Raw genomic sequence first — 25,257 nt, 5'->3', positions numbered from 1 at the left:
ACAAAATGTCAGTGCAGAGACTTTCTAGGAATTTGGGCCAAGTTCAAGAATCCCCATCTGCTCCTGTTGGAGAGGGATGAGATCAGACTGTAAATGAGTGGCAGACTCCTAGCAAGGAGACACGTGAATACAATTTGGACACGTACAAAAGTCAGTCCCAGCCTTCTTCATTTAAATTAAAAACTTTAGACTCTCTTCTGTCTCTCTGTAATGAAACATTCATATAATCAGTTATTCATCCATTTAGGTTAAGTGCATGTATAGGCAAGTACTCTCAAGACATTTCATTAATCTACATTTATCTTAAAGCTGTTTAGAATTGCAGACATGCATGCACAAGATGAGTTCTTCAAGACTTAACTGCAATTAGGTCTTGAGAAAAGTGGCTTTGGTGGCACATGTTCTCACAGTTATTTAAATAAATTCAAATCAAATATAGGTTTAAATCTGCATGAGACTCCTCATTACACACCAGTGTTATTTGAAGTTTCCAGAGCTTTTCTGCAGTGCTTTGCACTGTGTATGTAGGAGCATGCATCTGTGCTGGCAGTCAGCTTGCAGGAGGGCTCCCCCCTTGCAAGCCTACACACATACAACAGGGGTTCATAAATTGAATTTATAACACTTTCTTGTTATAGCTGGTAGCAATATGGAAATATATATATATATATACTAAAGGTGTCACTTTCTTGAAGTGTTTCTCCCCAGTTGACTGGTTATCATGGTAGCCCAGGGCTAAAGTCAGGAGCAGAAACGTGGTGTTCATCCACTAACACTTCCAATTTACCTTCATGGCACTCTGGAGAGCTGAGATCAAGCTTCCTTATTTTTTAAGAAGGTGGACATTAAAAAAAATTAAAAATCCAAATCAGAAATCAACTTACTTAAGGAATTAGGTAGAACAGGAAACTCAAGGTGGACTAGGAAAATCCCAAGTGAGCCCTGTAAAAGAAGCCCTTCTGCATTTAACCAAGTCTAGATGTGCAGTAATTTCAAATCCTGCCTACTTAAACTGTAACAGAAGACTCATGAATTTTACATCATTGGAAAAAGATGACCCTAACTCTGGCAGAGGGTATTAGAATTCCTTATAATCTCAAATGTCAATCTTACTTACATCTCTTTGTTTTCCTTTTAAGTCCACAAATGGACTTAAAAGGAGAATAAACAGACCATTTCTTGGCCACAAATGTGGCCAAAAAGACTAGAATGTGATTACATTCTGTGTGTGGGTAAGGCCTGCTGGTTTCAAACATACCCATAAACACACAGATACACATGCACATACATAGTCACACATACTGCCTTTGTTAATAATCACAACTGATCTTGATGAATCACCTCTATTTGATATTTTTACAGTGTATCTTGTAAAAAACATTCCTGAATGTGCAAACTATTAAGAAAATATGTAAAAAACAAAGTCTGATTGGCAGACAGTTGGAGGCTGAGTAACATGTAAGCCTGTTTAGCATTAGTGGCAGAAATCCCTTCTCACTCTAAAAATCTGACATATCATTTGCTTTATTAGTTCTAAATCAACTATTCATTTAATTTACATTAAAATATGAAATTAAAAATTAATACAGATGATTTAGACTTGAAGTAATGCAAGTACTTGTTTTTTAATAGACTTCCATTTTGGAAATGAATATTACTGCACACTGCTGAATTCCTACAATAGTCCACAAGGCCAGCACTGGAAGTCTGTGGATACAACCACTAAGATTTCATTCACTAAGAACTGATTAACTCAAGTCTTCCTTTTCCACTGATTAATACCACAAACTGCCTCCAACTACTGTGTGTTTAGATCTGAGTGTATGAGCAAGGAATGACCATCTTATGTAGAATTACAATTTCAGACATCCAGGACATGAAATCTTTTTAAATTGGGAAAGAAAAAGACAGGCAAGATAGACCTTTACCCTAGTCAAAAGGTCATTCAACTCAGATTAACTTAGAATTCATGAAACTCAAGTCAAGAAAGTAAAAATGAAAGTCTGACCCTTACAAATGTCAGATGTCCCACTAATTTCCTCTTACATTTTAGTCAAGCACATGGCTCACAGTCACAGGAAAGTTTATTGCAAGTCACAAATATGCCACCAGTAGAGTTCCAAGAGGTTCTGTTCCAAACAAGAGACAATTCCCAGCAAACAGAAGATACCATCAAACTAAATAAAGTGAGCCAGGGGTCATCAGCAATCCCACCTAATGGAAATGGCAATGCAGAGAACAGCTCTGCAGGCAGATCCTGTGGCTGGAACAGCTCCCAGCACACGGGGGTGGTGACCTCCAGCAGAACAGCACTTACAGTCACTCCAGCCCCTGCTCACTGCAGGAGCTTTGCTAACATTTGTGTTTACTACTCCAGGTCAGTGCCAACAACTTCACAGTCCTCACCTAATGAAAAATGCTGCCCCGCTTTACCTTGAACCCCCTCCACATTCCCACTCTACTACGGACATGCCTCACATTCCAAACACCTCAAACTCTATCTAAGACCATTTTAATTACACACACTAAGACTCTCTTCCCTTTCAATATTTTTACTCTACATCTTTTAGAAGGGATTGAAAATTTTCCCTTTCTTAATCTTGACAAAATCCTTTCCGAGTCCTCTGTTACTAGGCTGCTGCACAGCACCATACCTGGAAATCAGGGGCTTATAATGGAAATGCAGAGGTAAACCTTAGACTCAGCATCAAGCTGCATGAAAACCCTGTCACAGTACTGAAAATAAAGTGCATTTAAAGCCTAAGAGGCTCTGTCATCACCATAAAATGCACACACTGCTGCTGCATGCTCTCAAACTTTATTAAATGGGCCTGGGCACAGCAGCAATGAAGTGCAGGCTCCCCTGACTTTGAACAGTGCATGGGCTCATTGCCAGCACCACTGTGACCACCTCCATGCTAACAATGAAGGGGAAGAGAATGCACTAAATTAGAATCAATTTTTGTGACCACAAAAAAATAGGGGAACAAAATCAGTGTGACTAGAAGTTAGTGCTGGAGGGTCACTCTCCATACTGCCTGGCCATTATTGGCTTTGCTATTCTTTCCCTGCATTAACACCTGCCCATTGCTCCAGCCCAGGGATTCTCACTCTCGTTATCATCTTCATTCCTCTGTTATTTCCAAACCTGCCTTCCCCTGGGGAAGCTCTATCAGCTGCCATGAACACTGGCCACTCTACTTAGCATAAAATTTGGGACTTTGAAATTAAGACAGTGAATCACCTCTCTCCTCCACACGTAAGACACAAGTCCACATGTGACGAAGATCTAATGATGCTATTTTATTAAAACACTAAAAGAAAACTGAAAAGAAGTCAATGAGACTTGGCCTTAGTGAACATCTGAAAGTTAATAACTCTACATTAATAACCCCCATGAGGACTGCTGTTAAAAAGACAAAAATCTCCATTAATTCAACACAGGGTAAGTTTTATTAAAACTATACTTCCACCTAAAGTGCTCTGGATTGCTTAAGATTTATCTGAGTGAGAGCAAGGAGACCTCATCTAATCAGGAAAATGCTGTAATAGCCTCTGATTCAGAAGCCATCAATTTACTTCGTGTTCACACACTATGTAAGATACCATAAAATGAAATAATAAAAAGTAGTAAAATAGATGATATGGCAAAAAACCCAACTAGTAGCAAGGGGAAGAAAACAATTATTTTTTTAAGACAAACTACCTGTATGCACAGTTCTGAAATTATAACTCCCACAGTCCCTATCACATTACTGTGTGAGCTGCAGGTGAAACAAAACAATGGAGAATAACAGGGCCACATTGCTGCTTTTGAAAAGAAAACTTCACCATCACGAACAGCTAATAAAGAGAATAAAAGCAACAGGCAAGATTAAGAAAGCAGAGAATAAAAAGTAATAGTATTGATTTAAGTGGTTCATTTTTTATTCATGGATATTCTTTCCAGTGGATATCTCAAAAGCATTTTATGTTTAATAGGCACCATCACTGTGCAAATGTTTTCTAGGCAAAAAGCTCCCACTCTTTACCAAGGCAATAAATGGCTTCATAGCAGACAACCCTATGAAGAATTCAAGAACCAAAATGAACTGTGGACCATGCAAAACAGAAGAAAACTTATCCTCAGTGAAAGCCCTTTGATGTTGAAACAATTCAATAGGAGGTGGGGGGCTACAGATGATATGTTTTATTTGGTAGCCCTGGTTGGCTGTCAGAGATCCTACACTTCTCAGAAGAGAAGGTGTTTATTACTGACTGAAAAACCAACAAAACCAAACCAAAACCCTTCACTGAATACACAAGTCCTAATCTCAGAGTCTTACAGAGAGTTGCTTCCTACTTCTCCCCATTCCTTTTCCCATTCCCACTTCTGGTTTAAATTCTTGCAATAATTATGTTTTGAATATTTATCCGAAATGCAGCCTATTCCACAGACTTTAACTATAAAATCTGATTCAGCTAAGAAATAAATCCTGCTGCTCAAACTACAAATTTTAATCCATAATTAATATTTTTAAGAAGTCTCTATTTATTTTGCATAAATTTTCCTTCTCCTTCCCCAGCCTTCACAAGAGAGAATGTAGTTTGCCAATATTTTACTTCGTAATCTCATTAAAAGTCTCTTCTTCCCTCTCTCATCAGTCAGATTTTGTATTCAGATAGAAATGTCATAAGATACTGCCTGGTAGCATCCTGGAAGCAATCACATCCAGTTGAAATTGAAAATGTTATTTAGTCTACTGTGATTTTGTTGATATCAAATATTGAGATTAACAGTAAAGACGGTGGTGGAAGGGAAATTGTAACAGCTTTGGAAAGATGTAAGGTGCTCGGTACCCATTTCCTCCATTACTGAGCAAACATGCTGCCCCTGGGCAAACGAGTGTCAGATGGCTAATAGCCCCTGTGCCCAAGGGAGCCAGCCAGCAGACTGTTAATGAAGCCCAAAGGGTACTGGAAAGAGGCACTGGGACAGGGCTGGCAATCTTCTTTCAGAACCCAGAGCCTCACTGCTGCAGCTGACCTACATTCTCCAACTTGAAGGCCGAGTCAAAACATGCATAAATAAAAGAATGGCTCTGTTTCAGCAGGATAGCCAAGCATCCCATGCCGGTGAGAACATGCCATCTCCTCCCATGTACTACTGCAGCACAAGCCACAGATGCTAAACATGATCCCAAATCACTCAGAAGGCCTTTTCCATAGCAGACAGTACTTTGCCAGAACCTCGTGTTAGATTCCTATTTATTGACTCTGGTGGTGGTGAGAAATCAGAGGCTTTAAATGACCAACATAACCCTCGCCTTTGAAACCTAATTTGAACCAGTTTTATGACTTCCTTCTTATGAGTAATTCCCTTTATCCAGGCACCTATTAGATTTAAGAAAGAAATAGCAAGCTCCAGTTTTCAAACTCATTTTTACCCAGTGTAATCTTTCCTTAAAAGACCACAAATTTCCTTCATGATCTGCACATCTAAATATCCTCTTGCACAGCCAGGGGCAACGTCTGCATATCGAAAGCGAGAAAAGGACATGCAGGCTCAAAATAATGCCATGCCTCCATTTTTCTCTTCAGCTAAAAAGGAATCAAACAATTCATATCAGAGAAGAATGCACTGGTGTTGATTTGTATTCTAGAAGTGAACAGATGTTAAAATATGAAAATTGTTTAAGCAGAAGTCTTGATTGCTATTCTCTGCAGAAGGGTTGCTGTAACATGAGCCTTTTGTTTGCTGAAGAGGCAGATAAACTGCACCACTAATTAGTCACATATAACACACACTTACCCAAATTCTTCATTACACATGGAAAATTACTCAGTTCTAATGCTCTAAATGAACACACTTTCAACTGATATTCCTATCAATGTTGCATTAAGAGAGGTAAGTGAAAGCAAAGCAGGTCGACAAAAGCATCAAAGCAAAACTGATTTTATTTACTTAGCTAAAACCCCCTGAAGCAGGCTGGGCACAAAGTGGAACAGACATCTTATTTATAGATAAAATTTATGGAAGTAATTATTATCTCAAGTTCACAATTTGATTATTTTTGGTCCTGATTCCAGATTTGAGAACTACTAGACCTGTCTTTTTCTATCTTAATCACACTCCTGACTTTTCAACACTTTCTCAGCTTTGGAATAACTATTTACTGAATTTAAATAGCTAGTCGGAGAATTCATTGAATGTAATAAAATCAAGAAAATACCTCTGAATCTGAACAATTACTGACACATTTTGCTTGTTTCTAAAAAAATCTCCTGGTTCTGACCTCTTAACCAGTAAATTTCAAGAGGTAATAAAGTGAGAAGCTTGAAGATGCTTAGAACAGGGCAGGTAAGGAAGGCTGTTGGGCCGAATTATTTCATTATGGTTAAATGGCACTTTTATTTAAAACTAATTTACAAATAATATTTTTCACCATTACTTTTATGTATTTCAGGTCCAGTTAAAATGTTTTGACCTGCAGAATCCTAAAGACCTATCCCCATTTATACATTCAACAAAATACTTGGAAGTTATCATAACATGGACAAGCCAAGCCATTCCACCCTACAAGAGGTTTTTGCCAATTCTGAATTCATAGTGAGTACCTAAGTCTTACCACCCCAACTGAGAATGTAAAGAACCCTCCCCTGACCTCACTCCTGTCCACAATAATGGCAAGATTCCTGCATGGAGACAAAAGCACAAATGCAGTGGATGCTCCCATACACCACCAGTGCAGCAGCAGAGCAGAGAAGCCCACAGTGGCACAGCTTTACCACTCACCAGGCACCCAGGGCAGGATCAGAGTCCACTCAGCCTTAGGTCTTGAAGAAAGCCTTCAGCTTCTGCTCACATGTATTTTTTTGGTCTGGAGAGGCGGAAAACAAATATTTGAGGCACAAGGCCCCAAGAGCTAAAGTCTTCTTGCTACAGCTGAGCTACCTGCACTGGGGCAATGGATGCAGGTACAGGATGGCCCCTCTTTCCTTCCCACTTTTATTCCCACCTTGCTGGCAACAACAGGAGCCACCTGGCTCCCTGGATCAGATAGCACAAGCTGTCCTAATCACCCTGCAGCAGCTGCCACCCACTCTCTCCCTGCACTCCCTTTCCATGTCCCTGCACCAGCCCTGCTCTGTCCCCAGGCTGTAAAAGGGACACACAGCTCCAGCTCGGGAGCTTTCAGTGCCTAGAACAGTCCTGCATGGAGAGGTGGAACCACCTTGTAATCTCAGACTGTGTTGGCTCACCAAGCAAACATTGGATTGTTCACTTTTGTGTACACATCTGGATACAAGGAGGCAAAGATGGTCAAAAAGATAGAGCTGCCTAAGTGACTGCAGAGCTTTTGGCACAAATGCAGGTGTGCCAGCGAGACACGGCAAAGGCTTGGGAAGCACAGCAGATGGACAGACTTATTACAGTGAGAGCAAGCATTTGAGCACTGCAACAGAGAAACCTGTAACTGGTCCTTCTCCTTATAAAATAGTTATAAAAAGAAATGTGAGATTACAGGACCAGCTGTGCTGGTCCTGTGCTAATAAAACACAGGTCCTGTGCTGTGCTAATAAAACACAGGAAACCATTTATCTCAGTAATGTTGGCTGAATGCTTACAGAGAAACAGGTTGGGAGGGCTAAAATATCTTACTAGCTCTTATTAAATGTTTTTAGATATGTACAGATCCTTGTGAAAGTCAAACACAGCAAGTGGAGAGAATCCACACCCAAATGATTCTGCAGTGATAGTGGGTTTGCTGAAATTCTGACCACAGAAGATAGCAAAGGTTTTCCTGCATGAATGCAGGACTGATAATTTTAAAAAGCTGTCCACACCCTGCCATAGTAACTTAGTATCACCCATCTCAGAAAAACAAAAGCAATGTAAGGACTTCAGAGAAAAAAAATTCAGAAGTAAATACGATTTTTTTTTTTTCTTGACTGTGCAACTCAGATCCCCTTAAACTTAACCATCACTAACAGATTAGTCAATAGCACAGAAATCCAAAAAGCAAAACCAGAACACAGAAGGAGAGATGGAATTTACTTAACAAGGTCAACAATAGATCCTGGCTCATCCCTGCCCCAAGAAAAAAAATTAAAAATGGAAAAGACACGTACCACTGTTTTGTAAATGTAGGCTGATGCTCACGCACCACTATTCAGCACAACACGCAAAAATTCACCCTTGTCTCAGGAGTCCAGATGCACATACCCCTCCCCCAAAGTCAGACATTTATGGCAGCTTTTGCCAGAACCAGCCAGTTTTTCTTTATGCCCACAGCTGATGAGGTACTCTTGCATATGTACCTACCCTATCGTGTCTGAATTCTCCTGGGTTTGAAATGATCCACACTTCCTGCTTGGAGCTGGAGTACAATGGATGGCTAACTCATTTCACAAAGAGTTTGGTTATACATCTCCCTTGATGAAAAATTTAAATTGCTCGGCTAAGAAGTAGTGTCTTTTTACCCCAAGACACTACTCCAGCAGGAGTTCAGTAAATAACATGAAACAAAACCAGGGAAAGGAATCAAAGTGTTTTGTAACTAGAACAGAAAGGGTTTGGAGTTTGTTTTCACTAAGTTCAAACAGAAGAAGTTTTATGACTCAAGTAAAAGGAGTGCAAAAGGCTTTGGAGAAGGAAGGTTTCCATTAAACAGACCTGAACTGGTTCTACAGTAACTGGAGCTCTCTGTGAGCTCACTTTTTGCTGTGCCACTCTCAGCAGTGAAGCAAAAACTTCACAAAACACAGGAGGGAGCTGATGACAGATGAGAGGGCAAGAGGCAATGCAAAGCCAGCTCTGAAATAGTTACTTGCACTGTATTACAGCCGGCCACAACAGAGCCTTTCCCACATTTTTCAAACTGCAAATGTAAACACCACTTAAAAGGAAATTTACGTGAATGGTGAACCAGGGAATGAAAAAAATGCGCTGGAAGAAAACGGTGAGCTTTTCTGTGCTCAAAGAGCAGCCCCTGGGAAGTCCTGGCTCTCAAGAGATAATAATGCTCTACCAGGGCCCTTCTTTTGTAGGGAGTGGGATTTCAGGATGGTGTTTCCTTTCCCCCAGCCTTTGCAGGCTGTCAGGACAGGCTGCTATCAGCTGTGGCAAACCCTGCTCTGGGACATGGAGATGATGTAAGGCAGCTCAGGACAGCTCATGGGCAGAAAGCTCAGCTGCTTTTGGGGTCTGGCAGAGACACCCCGTCTTAGGGAGTCAGCTCTGATTTAAGTCAGCTCTGATTCATGGCTTTTCACCATTTTGATGGTGAAAAGCTGCTACTAAAAATGCTTTCCTTCAACAACACTGTCAAGAAAAGAGCCAGGAGACTCTCTGTCAGCTTCTGCAACTTATGGGAAATGGGCAATCAAGGAGCTGTTGTGGGGAGGCTCAGTGGTGGGAAAGGCTGCCTGGAGTTCATCCCTGTCTGCCAGCACTACACTGCACAAGGGCAACCTGGGCACAGCCCCACCAGTTCCTGCAGCAGGAGATGCAGGTGACCCTGTGGAAAGAGGGGCCCACAATCCCACAGTACCAACCCACAAAAGGGTGACTGGGACAGACACGAAGTCTGCAGCTGACAGGGAGTCCCAGCTCCTGCCTGGTGCCAGGGCTGCACTTACAATGGTGTGGATGCTGCCCCTGCATTCTCCCCTCCTGTGGTACACACAGGGTGGCACCAGGGGACTGCTGGGCTCTGGAAAAACTGTGACATGTGGTTTGTGTGATGGGGGTCTAACAAGACACCACTTCATCTTGGGCAGCACGGCAAGACTCCCTTCTGACAGCTTAATGTTTGATCCACAGATCTGCACCTAATCAGCTCATTGTTAGGATCCACAGTTAAACCCCATTTATTGTCTGAGCCTGAAGATTAGAGACAAAACTCAGAAGATTCAGGAATAAAAAGTAAAGCAAGGCAGTCAGAGTTGTTTTACTCCTCATTACACATGACTGTAAATACAGCCAAAGGACATTTACTCGCAGGCAAAAGTGATACTTGGTTCAATCCCTTCTGGACAGGTGGGCAGGCTGTTACTGGTCTCCAGCAGAAAAAGCTGGGAGTTATAAAAAAACCTCACAGAAGTTTGGAGCAGGGAGGTTCATTCCTCCTAGGGAAGGCAAGATGAGTCACCAGCTGCCCAATTCCTGCTCAGACAGTTTAAATCCTGACTGAGTGGTGAACAACACTTGCAGCAAGACATCACATGGAGAGAAAGCAGGTTAATGGTGCAGGAAGAGGCAAGGCACAGGCTTTGCTCACCAGGAGCTCTCCTCTCCCAGAGTTCTGCAAAAGGCATCCTTCATACTGCAGCACATCCAGCAGTGCTGGAGGTGTTCAAGGCCAGACTGGATGGGGCACTGAGCAAACCTGCTCCAGTGGGAGGTGCCCCTGCCCATGGCAGGGGGTTGCAACTCAATCATCTTGAAAGTCCCTTCCAACACAAACTGTTCTAAGATGCTAAAAAGCCTGGGCAGACCTTACAAAAATATCAACAGGAATCCTGCTATGGGACTCATACATTGCATATATGAAGGCAATTTAAATATGGATTAGATTGATAAAGGCAACTCTTTAGCATACCAGTGCAAACATGCAAGTGTAGGCAAATGCATAACCTGGATAACCAAGTTTTCTTTGCATATTGGGACTTGTCAGCCAGTTCTTCAGGCTTCACTGTAGATGGAAACATAAGTATTTTTAATAACCAGTAAAAATGACTTAGGAGAATCTGTCTGATTTTATATATTACATGGTCAAGAAGCCACACAGAGCATTTAGTTAATTAAAGTTTTATTGATAGTGGTAAGTGGTGCATTTCTGACATCCTTTGTTTTTTCTCCCCTATAGAATGTGACACTCACCTTCCTTGATGTACAAAGAAAATTAAAAAAAAAACTATGTCACTTCCTTGAAGAGCCAAGTAAAAAAGCTACCACAAAAATAAAAAATAACAACCAAATTCATCATTCAACATAGCCATACCCACAGAAAGATTAATTTACAGATAAAATCGAAAAGAACCTTGCCTAGGCTGCTAAAGAGAAATTATGTAGATACATTTCAAATTAAAAAAACAAAGGCAGGAAGTAGGAAAAAATAATGAGATCCTTATACTCTGTAAGTTGGCCAAATGTATCAACCCTTGTTATATTTGGTTTTCATGTGTTACTCACTAGGCATGTTCGTGCACTGGGAAGAAAACCAGATAAAACATGTGGTTATTGGCCCACAGAAATATCACAGCTAGAATGCAAGCTCAGGTCTGCAGTAGCTTTCCTTAATAAGTATTCTCTATTTAAGAAAAGACTGATCCTACATGATGTGACAGGCCACTGATACCAATAAATTGCTTTATGATATGATCTGTGAGCAGCCAATGTATATTCACTGGGGGCTTACTGAGTTCCATACTAGCGTCTCTGAGTTTCCACTTCATGTAAAATCAACTTTTATCTCTCTGTGATACAACCCAGCAGTATGCTGAAATCAATGCTTAGTCTTTCAACCCAAAGGCCTGCAGCCAGTTTACAACTACATAATTTGAAATAACAGGAGTTTCCAATCCATTCCAATTTTCAAGCCTTTGTAATGCACATGTCACTGAACTGCAGGAATAGCTCATGCAGTTACAGAAAGCTGCTAGAAGGAAGTGATAAATGAACATTACCCTTTACAGCTGTAACCAAATAACGGGACAGAAATGCACAGGACTTTTTCCCCACCTCCAGCTTTACAAAATTTCACTGGTCACAAAGTCAGCAAGAACAAAATCTTTATCTACCGTTCCCCACTTGCTAACCACGAACTGCCAGTTAAATAGTGCTGAAGGAAATTTGTGTGGTTTGCTTGCACAACAGCCTTTCCAAAGAGGCAGCAACCATGCAGCAAAGCATTTCCACACCAGGTAAGACGACTTTAGGATGCCATTCTGATGCCCCCATCTTCATGAAATCAGTATGGCTCTAGCAAAAACAGAGCCACCACAGGGAGTTCCCTGGGTACCAGGCAAAGCTGCAAAAACACATTCAGGGAGAGTGTTCCATAAACAAGAAGTAAATGCAGGGCCAGGTTAGGAATCTACGTTAAACAAACTTCTTAGATTTCTTGTATGATAACATAAATGTGCACACACAACCTGCACCATAACTTTTGCCCAGTATCAGCCGAATTTTTAGAGGTTTGAAGCCTCCATGAAATTCCCCTAAACTTCATGCAGGCTTTACCAATAAACTGGTGACTGAGCAATGAAAGGTGCCAGGAGTCCAGGCTCTGACAGGCTTCAGTCCAGTCCTGCCAGACAACAATTGCAAGTAACAGCCTTTGGCAGAATGTTAAAAACAACAACAAACAAACAAAGAATTTGAATAACAGGAAATGAATTGTCCAAAAAGCAAACCCAAGGTTTATGGAAAGCAAAACTGGAGGATGCCCACACTGACCACATGTGAACTGTATAACAACAGTTACACAACACAGAAGAGGTCAAGTCTGTGATGGAGTGAAAGATTCACAAAAGCTTATCTCTTGCAGCTCAGATAGAAAGTGTACAGCTTCCAGATGTAGCAGAAGTACATATGGTACAGAAATACCTTTTTTAAAATTATCTCATATTTCCCTTTCCTTACAGTCTGATTTTCTTTCAAAATTTGTCAAACATGATGAAAGGATCATCTCTAATGTACTTACCTGCTTCATTCTTTCTGAAAGTAGGTGTCCTGTAAGACAGTTCTGGTTTCTGGGGCACGTTTAAGGAAAAAAAAAACCAAAACCAAACACACACACAAAACTCCCACAAAATAAAACCAAACCCCAAAAAACCCAACCTAAAACAAAACAACCCCCCAAACAAAAAAAGCCCCAAAATCCAAAATTATTCCAGTTTAAAATACACATACCTCTTCTATCATACCATCAATGTAATGAACATGATTAATATTTCAGAAACTTTCAAGAACCACTTCCAGTCATTTAAACTTCCTGTTGTTAATTACAGAACTGGCATCTAAAATCTAAAGCAGCTTTCACTTTAAGGAAAAAATCCCCAACCTACTAACCTTTAAAAAACTGCCATATATGGTAGGAAACTGTAACTCTGCAATGAGATTAAACCAAATTTAATCCTCCAAACCCTAGACTAAATTATAAACTGATGGCAAAGGTAAAGAAAGCCCTTCTCAGAATGCCCCATAGTCCCTTTTAAGAACTTCAAAGTAGTAACACTTAAATCTAGTCTAGACTTTCAATGTCCCAAACTTGAATGATTCAAGCTTTTCAGCTTCCATTCAACCACTCTTCATTCAACAGTTTGTTTACAGAAAGATATTTAAATTGTTCTAAACAGCACCACGGCTCACTGTAGAAGCTTTTGATTCTCTAGCAGGCACTATCACTTATTTACTTTAGGTTTTCCATTATTCAAGTGCTGGCTGGTGCACATTCAAATGAATCACAAACACCAGAACAAACAAGGCAGCTCAGGCAAAGGAACCAATTCAAACATGCAGTACAGAAGACTGTTTAAAAACCCAGAAAACTAGGAAATATTTGGTTTACTTTTAATTTAGCATTTTTAGAAAAATTTATTATTACAGAAGTCTGAAATTGCTTAAAGTTATACAGAAATGCCATTAAAAACTCCCTATCTCTCAATGTCTACCAGTGACACAAAGGCATTGCCCAAAAACACTGCAATGAATAGATACTGCAATGAATTCTTTCCAAAATTTCTTCCAAATTCATGTCCAGAAAAGAAGGACAGAAATCCCAAACCCTGTTAGAGGACTACACTGTTCTTCCAAAATGCACAAACACTGGAGTGGTGCAGTGACCGTGTCTGTGCAACCACCTCAATGGAATGCAATTTAGAGAAATAGGAATTGGGCTTTGCAGATCCACTGTCCTTTCCATTAAAAAAATAATGATCATGGGTGGTCCTTGTGATCCAGGGAACTTATCACAAGTCAAAAAAAAAAAAAAAATCTGCTATGTTCATTCAAAATTGCAATGAAAATTAACATTTGACCAAGACAGAGGAAAAACTGACATTTATTGAAGCTGCAGTTGGTGACATCCCATAAAATGATGCCAATCACTTGTCTCTGAGTCAGCTCCATTCCCACATTTAGTACAAGTGCTCTGGCTGACTCACACCAACCATCTACCTAGGAGATAAGTAAAGGAAATTTCGAGCATGATTTTGCTGCAGCTTTTCATGATGAAGTGTAAATTTGCCTGGTTCTCTTTATTTGAACTCAAATTATTTGAAAATTTAATTTAAATTCCAGTTTGTTTTCAGGGGTTTTCTCAGAAGCAACAAGCTTAATGGGGTTAATGTTAGATGCACAAAATTGGCAAGTAAAGAAATGATCTGGTCTAAACAGATTCTCTTTTCAGTAAGAAACAGCTTTTTAGGCTGCTTACTTGCCTAAAGGCATTTATGGAAAGATGACTTCTATATTGGGGTAGTGAATTTATGCTCGAAATATAAAGTTTATATTATCTTTTCATTATGCTTCCATTTGCACTGTTTCATCTTGTTTGTTCTCTTGGTTCAAAGTCCCAAGTTCACATTCTATCCTTGCATTAATTAGTTATAGCTTTAGGCAAGTCAATTCAGCCTTTGTTTCTTAATCTGTAAGAGAAGGACAATAATAAATATTGATGTACTTTAAAAAGATAATGGAAAGATGTGTTTACCCTTACACAGTTTTTCAAATACACTATTTTATCAAATTTTATGCAAAAATTACCCAGTTTACCCACATTAAACTGGAATGGTTGTAATTTTTCTAAATGGCTTGTGGAACTCCCTGGCCTTTCCTTCTCAAGGAGACCATTTCCTACAGTACATTTCAAAAACCTCCCATGCTGCAAACCACGCTACCCTGAGCTGAGTTCATGGCATCCTAACTATGACAGTCCAAAAAAAAAAATTTAAAAGAATGCATTGATTACAGAGACATTTAATCTTAGGAATCTGAGTGACTGTATATTACAGCACAGAATTTTTTTCCACTCCTCTTCATGGGGGAATACAGAGGAATAAGAGCTCTCTAAGTCATTGCTTTTACAGCAATAAGTTTTTTGCGATATTCAATGTTTTGTTGACTGGTGTCTGTAATCTGGGCCTTTCTAAATCCAATCTTTGCCCAACTTCCTTGCACACGAAACATCTGCACTTACAAAATAAAATAACTGCATCTATACCTGTTTTACCAGTCAATTAATCAGCTTCCTATCAGGAAACCTAAACCAAACAAGATTCTGGAGATAAAATAAAGATGAACCTTAAGCCTTGTGAATCATTGAACCTGAGCAGGAAATCAGCTGAGGCTTCTTCCTCATTGGAGATAAAAACAGCAATAAACACCATTGGCTCAAACTTGAATTCTTAATTCTACTAGTGCTGATGTTACTTGCAATAAAGAGATTAAGTTCCAATACTAAAACGAGAGGAAGGGGTTGAAACAATCCCTTAGAGCAATCATTTAACAAAGAACCACTTTATCAATGCATGCCATGCCCAGTTTGATTCATTACTTCAATTTCAGTTTTGGAAGGAATACGTCTTTGAAAGCACACACTCCTCTACTTTAAAGCTCATTCTAAACTCTTGCTTTCAGTGCACAGAACAGGCATTACACATGCAGCACTCCCCTGTATGCCACCAGATGCTGCCAGTCAAAAGAATTAAGCATCAAAACAAAGCCTTCCATCAATACAAAAAAAATTCCACAGGACAGAAGAACAGGTGACATCACTTGTCCTTCAGTAACCAGTCCCCTTTTTCTTTCATAACTCGGTGGTGGGGAATGAAAACTAAAATGCTTTGGAAAACAACTTTACTGAAAGCTGATATGAGGATGCTTCAGTAATTAAGAATTTTGTACACCAGACACTGAGATCTTAATTGGCACAGCAGTATAAACCTGGGCATCCTTTTGGGGCAAAGCTGTTGCACATCACACACTGAACCCACCTCAGCCTCAGCACCACAGAAATAAGAGCCCCTCCCTGGCAGCTGTCACCCCATGCCAGCAACCTTGGGACAGCTTTGGGAGAAGGAAGAACTACTTACCACAGGAAATCATGGCAGTGGATTAGGAACAGACTAGACAGACACAGGAATTACAATTTAGCAGAAAATTTAGCTACTTAGGTATCCATATGGCACAGGATACTTAGGTATCCACTGCCACAGCATACAAAAAGTCCCCCAGCACTTAAATACTTCCCCATCCTGAAGTTCTTCTCCCAGTTCCTTTAAAAAGGTATCCCAGTATCACTGACCTGACTGACCCCGACTGCATTTTGACTTGGCTCCCAGTTTTAGAGTCATCTGCTCTAAAATTGCACAATTAAAGTGACACAGTTTGGGAACTTTTCTAGAAAAAAACCCCACTGGTCTAACTTGTATTAAGCCCTGCTTTTTTTGAAAATCAGATTTTCTATATAGACCAGTGTTTCTCCTCCCTGCAATATTTTTGGCTGAAGCTGGCAAATGGATTACATTTAGCTAAAGGAACACGTTGTCTTGGATCTGTTAATCCTATTAGTTACCTGGAAATAGGTGCCAAGTTTGAGGAGATTCTTTTTTAGTACTTCTATAGAGAAAAAAAGTAGGCCCTAACTAGCTGAATTATATAGAACCCTCTGGGGAAGCTTACAGTGCTAAATTTCTTCCTGAAGTGCAATAAACATAAGCAATGAAGCAGCTTTATACAGATATAAAATGCAACAGAGGAAGTTTAAGTAAAATTCTCCATCAAAGCAGCTGTATTCATTGCAAGAAAAATTTTTCCACTTCAACCCCCACACCAACATGCTTCACCTCTTTATGTCTCTAATATCCACTCACACACTCTCTCCCTTACTTAAACTGTAAGTTCTTCAGGGCAGAGACTCTCTTTACAACAGTGATAAGTGGGAAGGACCCTCAGATGGCTGGAAAACAAAACAATAGTTGGCACACTTATTTTCTAACTTCATGTGCTAACTTGTCCTCAAATCCTCCAGCAAGGAAATCTATGGTATTTTGCTTACATACTACACTGAAAAAAGCCCCAACCAAGAAACCAAAACCAAACCAGTCATTGCACACTCAGAAAGTTAGATTTATAGAGGAAATGTGGAAAGCACAGCACTTTTGCCCAATTAGGAAAAGGATGTAGCATATAACATGGCCAGGTGATGCCTCTAACCTCTCCCTCTTTATGAGGGATGAATCAGTTGTTAATTGCAGACAAAGCAAGATAGGCCCAAGAACTCAGATTGAAGCTTCCCCAAAAGAGAGTTTTGATACAATGGCACCTGTAGCACTGCTTTGGCCTTTTAAACTAAATCCTCCACATAAGACTGACAGGTACAGGTATTCTCAAACTCTGGGCTTCATGAAAAGCTTCAAGGCTAGCTTTCTAGCTGCTATATTTCAGAAAAATATATTTTTAAAATCTTTTCAATAGGATTTAGTTTCACACCAAGAGATAAATGCTTTCTGCTCTTTAGAGACGTTAATTTTCTTGAATTCTAAAACTTGCTTTCAAGGTATTTTCTGAGAAAGGAATAATATGTTTGCTCATATTTTGTGTAAGAAGTTTATGACTTGCTCAGCCTTCCTGCACTTGAAAGAACAAACAGATAAATAGTGAGTAATGGGCAGAGTGACACTGCCTTTGGAGAGTCACCAGCTCCCACCGTTGCCATCTGTGGTAACAAACCACTCACAGCACAACCCTTCCACAGCCAGGGCTTCCTTCCAGAACACACCAGACTCCCTGTGCCTGAGCACTTCTGATCAGGCCCTGTGTCACTGCACTGCTCACTGTGACAAAGGACACAGGAGAATGGTGGGACAGTGCCAAGGCAAGCCACGCTCACCTTCCAAGGTCACCTCTTCATGTGGCAAAGCCCACTGCCCACATCCTCAACACACTGGGTACAGCCCCCAGAACTTGTTTGCTTCGGCATGTTAGACAGAGATGGCCTCAAATGTACTTGGGGCTTGGAAGAAAAGATTGGTTTACTTTTAGATACCAAAACATCACCTTTCCAGACAATGAAAACCGCCAAAAACTGTCATGGCTCTTTCCCTATCCTTTCCTCCATTCCCATGTCCAAACTTGTGTGTAAATGTCTGACAGATTGTTTTCAGGAAGCAGCAGTGATGTGCCAGGTATTATGAGAGTTAAACAAGTGTATTACAGCTTGCCTTATATGTCATAGATCTTCTTCAAGGACAAGTAACCTTGAAAACCTCTAGGATGAAAAAACCCCTTAAGCGTACAACCATAGAAGAAATCATAACCCATCCAACTCCTCCTCCTTATTCTCTCCAAAAATAAACTCCATAAATCCCAGTGGCTTCAGATGAAAATTGGCTTTCTTCTTCTACCAGCAGCCAAGTCCCAAACTGCATCCCAGGGTGAGGCCAGGCACTCACTCTTCCTTGAAGGGCACCAAGGAGCTCAACCACTGCAGCAAGTCTGTAGGACATGGCAGCAATGCAATGCGACATTCAGCAAGTCACTTTGTCCCCAGTGACACTTCAGAGGACACTGAGGTAGCACAGACATGTTTCAGTGAAACAGCAGAGCAGTGCACATGTTCAGAGAGCTATTCAGCAAGTCATCCTGCCAGGAAGAAAGTTTACTTTGACTGAAACTCCTCACTCTTCAGAGGTACTAAACAGTAAAGCTGAACCTCTGTGGTCCTTCTAACAGCCAAAGCTACTCCAGACCATTCACACGGAGCTCTGTCCTTAAGTGCTCCAGTCAGCTCGAGGTGCACTTCACCCAGCTGACAGCACAAACTCAGCTCCCCTGAAATCTTCTCAGCTTGTTTAGAAGCATCCAGCACAGGCACTGGCCTAGATTAGCAATGCAGTTATGCACACACGAATGGTCTTGACCCACTTCATGCCACAACGTCCTGGCTGCTCGGAGCTGTGAACTCTATTTATTATTAGCACCAGAACAAAAAAACCCTGTGTATGTACATGAGGTCTGACAAATGCCCACTCACTGCACAGGCAAGGAATGAAAGGAATTGTTCTATTATTTGCCATCATCATCCTCCTCTCATCAACCCACTAAATGCCATGACTATTGAAATACCTTTGCTGGGCAGTGCTTGTCTCCCCTTGAGGGCGGACACTGCTGACCTTAGCACCAGTGGGCACAAGCATGGTGAACTGGACAGCTTTCAAGGAGCACAGGAGAACTCTAAATAACCAAGTAAGGAAAAGAAACTCAAAGTGAGTTCCCCTCGACAGAATAACACTTTCAAGACTGAGTTTCTTCCTGTCTCAAATATACCATACTACACAGAGCACCTGCTTCAAATGAAGCCAAACATGAGGGCAGTTTCTGCTTCAGAAGCATTCCTGGGTTTCAGCTCTATAGCTCACAAGAAAAGTAAGTAACTCCCCAGTACGAGGTAAAATATAAGATCCATCCTACCACAACAAGCAACAAGACTGTTGTCCAGGATATTAAAATACCCCTCATAGCAGCAGCACTTTTCATGCTTCATCATCACAAGCTCTCTACAGGACTCTAATGCAGCTCACACAGAGAGGCTGTAAATGGAAATGGCTGAGATTTGCTAAAGGACAGCACAGAGGTTTTACAGTTCATCCTGAAAGCACATATGCTGCCAAAAATTGCAGTATAAATGTAAAAATAAAGAAATTGAGCTCATCTAAATGAAAGGGATTTGTCCCACAGTTTCTAAATGACTGCACTATTTCTTCCTTGATGAGGAGCATGTATGTGCACACAAGGCAACCTTCTGCCTTCATGTCGTCAAAGACATTTTAAAAATGTAAGCAAATCCAGGAGTTTTCTTCTAGGATAAATAAAGCTAAACAAGGCAAAGGTTATTGCATTTGTGCTCCCTGCTGACATCATAAAACTAGGATCTTTGTCCCAGCTATGCAAGCTCAAGACCTGCTAAAGACTCAGTAAACTCCACTACAGACTAGAGTTATGCTACAAGCAAACTGCACCAAGTCACCACAAAACCTGCCCTTTCAGCTACACACCCAGATTAACCAGTGGAAAAAATACTGATTTCGAAAGTTGTTCTAAAATGTGACACAGACCAGCAGACAGCACTGCCCACAAATGCTCCAAAATCTTTGCAACTTATTCTTTTATAGACACAGCTTGGAAACACTGCTCTCCCACCTGTGAGAGTCCCACCCTTCGTTGCACAAAACTTACAGCACTGGCCTAAGCACAAGAATTAGCCTGTCAGCACAAAAGCGGTTTTGAAACCAGAGTTACAAACAGGACTGACTTCACAATTATAACCATCAAGCATCAAACACAGCACTGTAAGGAAAAGCATTACCTCAGTTTTCCCAAAGTGACAGAGCACAGAGGCAGCAGGTAAGCTTCAGTGCTTCGAATTACACAGAAGAGGGAAGAAAAGGCCACATCCTTCCTTTTTTTGCATGCACCAGTGCTCCCTGCTCACACAGCCCCGTAAGATTTCTGCCACAGGAGAACTGCCACAAGTCACTCCCTGCTGTCATGCAACACCCACAGCCCTTCACACCACCAGCCCAAATATGAAAAGCACCCAGGTGAGAAGAGCAGCTAAGTGAGTGTCTGTGCATATCACAGTGAAGAGCAGCCAACTCTCCAGAAAACACTTAAAAAAAAAAAAAAAACAAACACAAGCCTGGTGTCTCAGGGTGGGGGTCTGCACCCAAACCACCTCATCCAGCTGCTGGGGTCACAGAAAGGCAGTTCTGGTCTTGCCATGACCCACCTGGCTCTGCAAAGTCTCCTACACACAACTGTACAGTAGGACAGATGAAGGACCTCCCCAAAGACTCTGCCAGAGACCCATCTGTAAAAACAGCAATACTATATGAAGACAAGTATAGAAAGGAGAAGAAAAACATCCCTTTCTTTTCTTCTCTCCTGTGTATGCTGAGTCTCTTTGTTTAAGTACTTATCACTACAAATCCTTCTGTTTTCCACAGTCTAACAAAGCATGGTAGTGATGGAAGAGCAGTCAACCCCTGAGTACCTCACAGCCAGGTAACCCAACCAGTTTTCACACTGCCTTTTGGGCTGTGCCTCTTCTCCCACTCCTTCTGACAGGGGCAGTACTTTGATTTCAACACCAACCAACAGCTCAGGACACATGAGCTCAAGTTTTTCCACCACTACACAGTTCCTGTATGGTGACACAATTCATTTTCTTGCCTGTGCTTTTATTCCCCATCTGCAAAGGAAAGGTGTCTTCCCCACAATGGGAACACATGGTATTCCCCTTCAGCATGGTTTTAGAAGGATTAATACAAATGAAGCATTCAAAGAGATAAGCCTGGCAAGAGCGTGCAAGACATGGAAAGTGGAAGTATCACTGATAAATGTAGTTCTAAACAGGTAATTTATCTTTCTTCTAAAAATATGTGTTTCCTATCAAATCTGCAGCTTTATGTTCAGGTTAGCATGTGAACAATTCTCTTTCCACATCTGAATCCTTCCACTGTCTTGTGTCAAAATGAAACATCAAAACCCCGGCTCACATGCCTTTTAAGTAAACACAGAAGAGTTGCAGGCTCTTTGCAACATTATGTTGTGCTGCAAACCATACTTCACTGACAGTCAAAACAAGCCAGGTCTGGCCAAACCAGCCAGGTCTGGCCAAACCAGAATAAACTTTAGACTAGTAACTGAGCTGAAGAAGCTGGTTCTGACCCAGAACCAAGCATTTTCCATGCCTGTGCATGCATCTTGCTCCTTGATTCTGGGTCAGAACGGTATCAGCCCTGAGCTGTGTCAGACACACTTGTTTTATGTTCTTATGAGATGCAAACAGATCCAAAGTTGTACAGTGCAGAGATGTCAGATACAAAACTGTTCAGCAGCAGCTGAGCATTGAAACTGGCTCTGTCTGCAACTACCACAGTCCCAGAACAGATTAAGAGCTGGCCACATGTATTTAATACTGTTAACCACATACAAAGATAACATAGCTTTATTCAATAAAATATTTTCTTTGAAACTTTGATAGAGCCAAAGTTCTGTTAGAGCCAATTACTGGCTAAACAGTTCCACTCTTCTTCCCACAGCTAGCAAACATGATTATTTGCTTCTCTCTTTCCCCATTTTTCCTTCTGCCCTAATTTTTAGGTGATTTCCCTGTCCTTACTGAAGTCATGAAGGAGTGTTCTCAAAACCAGTTTCTCAATGTCCTGCGTATGGGCAGCGCGTAAAAACTGAAAGACTCCCCCACCTCCAGCCCAGTCTATCACTCTCCCAAGCCAGGCTGTTCCACTGTGTGACTGTGACAAACAATCTGCCCCTTCAGCAAATGCACTGACCAGAGCCACCACACAAATCAGATTGTGAAGGAGAGCTCGTGCGAGAAAAATCCCCCAACTGCAGCTGCCACACAGCTCCTCACTTACCCAGCCGAGCAGGGGTGGTGCAGGGTTCAACACAGTCCCAAAACCTTTAAATGCTTGGAGGTGAACTGGACTTCAGAGAAACTTCCTAATTTTGAAGAGAGAAAAAGATGCTAAGACTGAAAAAGAAAGAAGAGAATAAATTTAGGGATATGAGATCTGAAGCAGAAAGGAGAAAATAAGTGGGAAAGTATCGTGAGGATATGATGAGATGATTCTCTCACTTCTAACTTTTGGGAAGCATCAGCATGCCATTCTAACTGACAATACTCAAGTGCTGGAGACAATACAGTGACACCACTCTTGAGCATTAGGGACAGAAGTGACATTTCACCTGCCAAAATCATCCCTGGCAAAACTCCACCATCATCAGAGGAACTACACCAAGCATGAAATTGGACCACAGTTGCATTAAGACAAAAAAGGCTTTGTTTCAGGAGATATGGGGAATTTCTGGTTTTTTTATAATAAAGCCCAGCAAACAATTGTTTATTGTCCCTAAGCAAATATCGCTAACACCAAATAAGCAGCCATCACATTCACAGCACACACTGTCTGTCCAAAGGAAAACATCCATCAATGAAGCAACAGTGTCCTGTTCATATCACAAGGAAATTAAAGACAGTTTCAATGCCTCCCAAACTGCCTACCAGATCCACAAGCAATCATTCTTATTTTCAGCAACATCCTTCCACACTCTTCTGCCAAGACAACGCAAGTTGAATGTCCTGCCTGGTGCTACAGGACTCAGCACACACAGATGTACCACAACGCTGAGCAGCTCTACTGCCAGAGTTATTCAATAATACTCCCACCACAAACTATACCCTGTGACCACACTATGCTCACACAGAAGCATCTTTTCCTCCTTTTGTTACATTTTTGTTTGACCATGTGAATTCTCAACGAAATCCCACAAGTTCCCATGTTTCTGCTGTTCTCTCGAGTTCGCCACAAGCATGCCCTGGGCTTACAGGGCCAGACTCTGCTCCAATGCCAGCCACGGCCGTACACCGCATTTGCACAGTATCGATTTATGCCAGAACTCATTAAGCTATGAAAAAAATTCAATGGCTGAAGCAAACAAGTAGTTCAGGCACACAGAGCTCCCGTACTGCACCCCTTGCCCATATGCACCCCCTCAACGCGTTTCTCTGTGCAGTCTCCCTGGCAGCTTCGCAGCCTTTGAACCCAAAGCACAGCAAACCCTGGACATCCGAATTCCCGGGCTCTTTGAGGGAGGGTCTGACAGACCCAGGCAGGAGCACAGGAGAAGCAGCTCCTCGAGGCTTGTCCCGCTCCCAGCTTCTACTTGTTTTTAAGATCTGTAAGAAGACATTCACTGCCCACACCAGAAGTTCAGGGGCTCTGAACGCTCATTTTATAGAGCACCACGTATAGGAAATAAAATATTTATCATTTTTATTTCCTTTTCCAGCTCCTCTTCCCGTCCACCACCACCCATTCCCCCAGTCCTGCCAGCCTGCACCTACGGATCCCGCGGTTTTCTGGGGGTGCTCCCTCGACTGCAAGAGTCACCCAAGGATCAAAGCTGCCCACAAGAGCACGCCGAACACCCCACGGACACGCCGAACACCCACCGGCTCCACGGCCCCGGCGAGCCGGGGATACCCAGCGGGGCGGCGGGACCGGCAGCACCGCCGCAGCCCCTCACACCCCCGGGCACCCTCCTGCTTGCTCCCCCTTTCATTTATGCAGAGCCACGACGAACTCCCCGTGTTTCCCTTCACGAAGGAAGGCGCGGGTGCCCCCCCAGCCGGGACCCGCAGCTCCCGCCTCTCCTCCCCGGGAGCCGCCGTCCCTCAGCCCCCCCGGCTGGGATATCCCGTCCCTCCGCGCCAGCGCCTTTGTGTGCGGAGCACACACAGAACCTACCTCGGCGGGGCGGCTTTGCCCGCCGGGCAGCGCGGGGGACGAGGGCAGGGGGAGCCGCGGAGGGACGGAGAGGAGCTGCCCGCCCGCCGGTGCGTCCAGAGTGTCCGCCCGGCCCCGCCACACGCGCGGAGCCGGCCCGGCCGCGCCTGAGGGGAGCGGCGGGGCGGGCCGGGGGCGGGCCCGGCGCTGAGTCACCGCCGCGGCCGCCCCGCCGCCTCCTTTGTTGTCAGGCGTGGAAAAATCCGGGGTGGCGGGGATGGCTGGGGGGAAATCCCGAGGGAAACGGGGGAAAATCTGGGCCTGTGTGGCGGCCTGGGCCGGGCTCCACGGGCTCAGCGCCGGCCCGCCCGGCAGGGACAAAGCGCGCGGGGCAGCCGCGGGTGGATCTCAAACTCCTGCCGGGGCCGTGGGTGCGCTGAGCGGCCCCGCTCACCTGCGGGAGCCGCCTCTCCTTCCGTGGAAAAGAATTTCCCAGACGTGCCTGCCTGTAACTTTCCCTAGGGGTTCCTTGCCGGATCCCGGAGCCCTGTCCCTGTGGATGTTCTCACCGTTCATTCTGTAGCAATTAAGGTCCCCATCCAAGTTAGAGGCCGAGAGGTCACGGCCATCCACCCAACACCCATTTTGGGTGTTCAGTGTGCCCAAAATCTGTCTCCGGGTGAGCATGACACGATGGGGACATGAGAAAGAATCTGGGACACGCCATAGCGTGCACAGACTTGGGAATGAACCCAAACAAAGGCATTTGGGGATGAAATGTATGTTTACACACTGGGGTACACACTGGGATTAAATAGATTTCTTTTGTATATTTATCACTGGGATTATTTTGCGTCTCTTCAAAACAGATGACACGAATCACAGCGCAGCGACTGGAGTCATCTCAGGGATGGAAAGCTTCAGCCTCATGTGGGGAGCTCGGTATTTTGAGGA

The 25,257-nt window shown here is 42.6% G+C and overlaps 1 protein-coding gene across 6 annotated transcripts in view; it reads right to left on the bottom strand.

The window, feature by feature from the left end:
* FAM107B (family with sequence similarity 107 member B) overlaps window positions 1-24,487 on the bottom strand; it is a 58,882-nt gene extending 34,395 nt beyond the window's left edge. Inside the window, exons 1-3 of one of the 6 annotated variants that reach the window (XM_063397015.1) lie at window positions 24,325-24,463; window positions 22,432-22,547; window positions 6,776-6,860 (exon numbers count right to left, since the gene is read on the bottom strand). The gene's annotated coding sequence lies outside the window, so the exon portion shown is untranslated. Of the gene's footprint in view, window positions 1-6,775; window positions 6,861-22,431; window positions 22,548-24,324 lie in introns of all 6 variants that reach the window. The other 5 variants (XM_063397017.1, XM_063397013.1, XM_063397014.1 and 2 more) reach the window with 5 other exon arrangements.
* Between the last annotated feature and the right edge of the window lie 770 nt (window positions 24,488-25,257).

Source organism: Prinia subflava, chromosome 4 (genome assembly GCF_021018805.1).
Source record: "Prinia subflava isolate CZ2003 ecotype Zambia chromosome 4, Cam_Psub_1.2, whole genome shotgun sequence".
In the NCBI taxonomy this organism is placed as follows: domain Eukaryota; kingdom Metazoa; phylum Chordata; class Aves; order Passeriformes; family Cisticolidae; genus Prinia; species Prinia subflava.
This window is presented reverse-complemented; position numbering and strand designations above follow the sequence as displayed.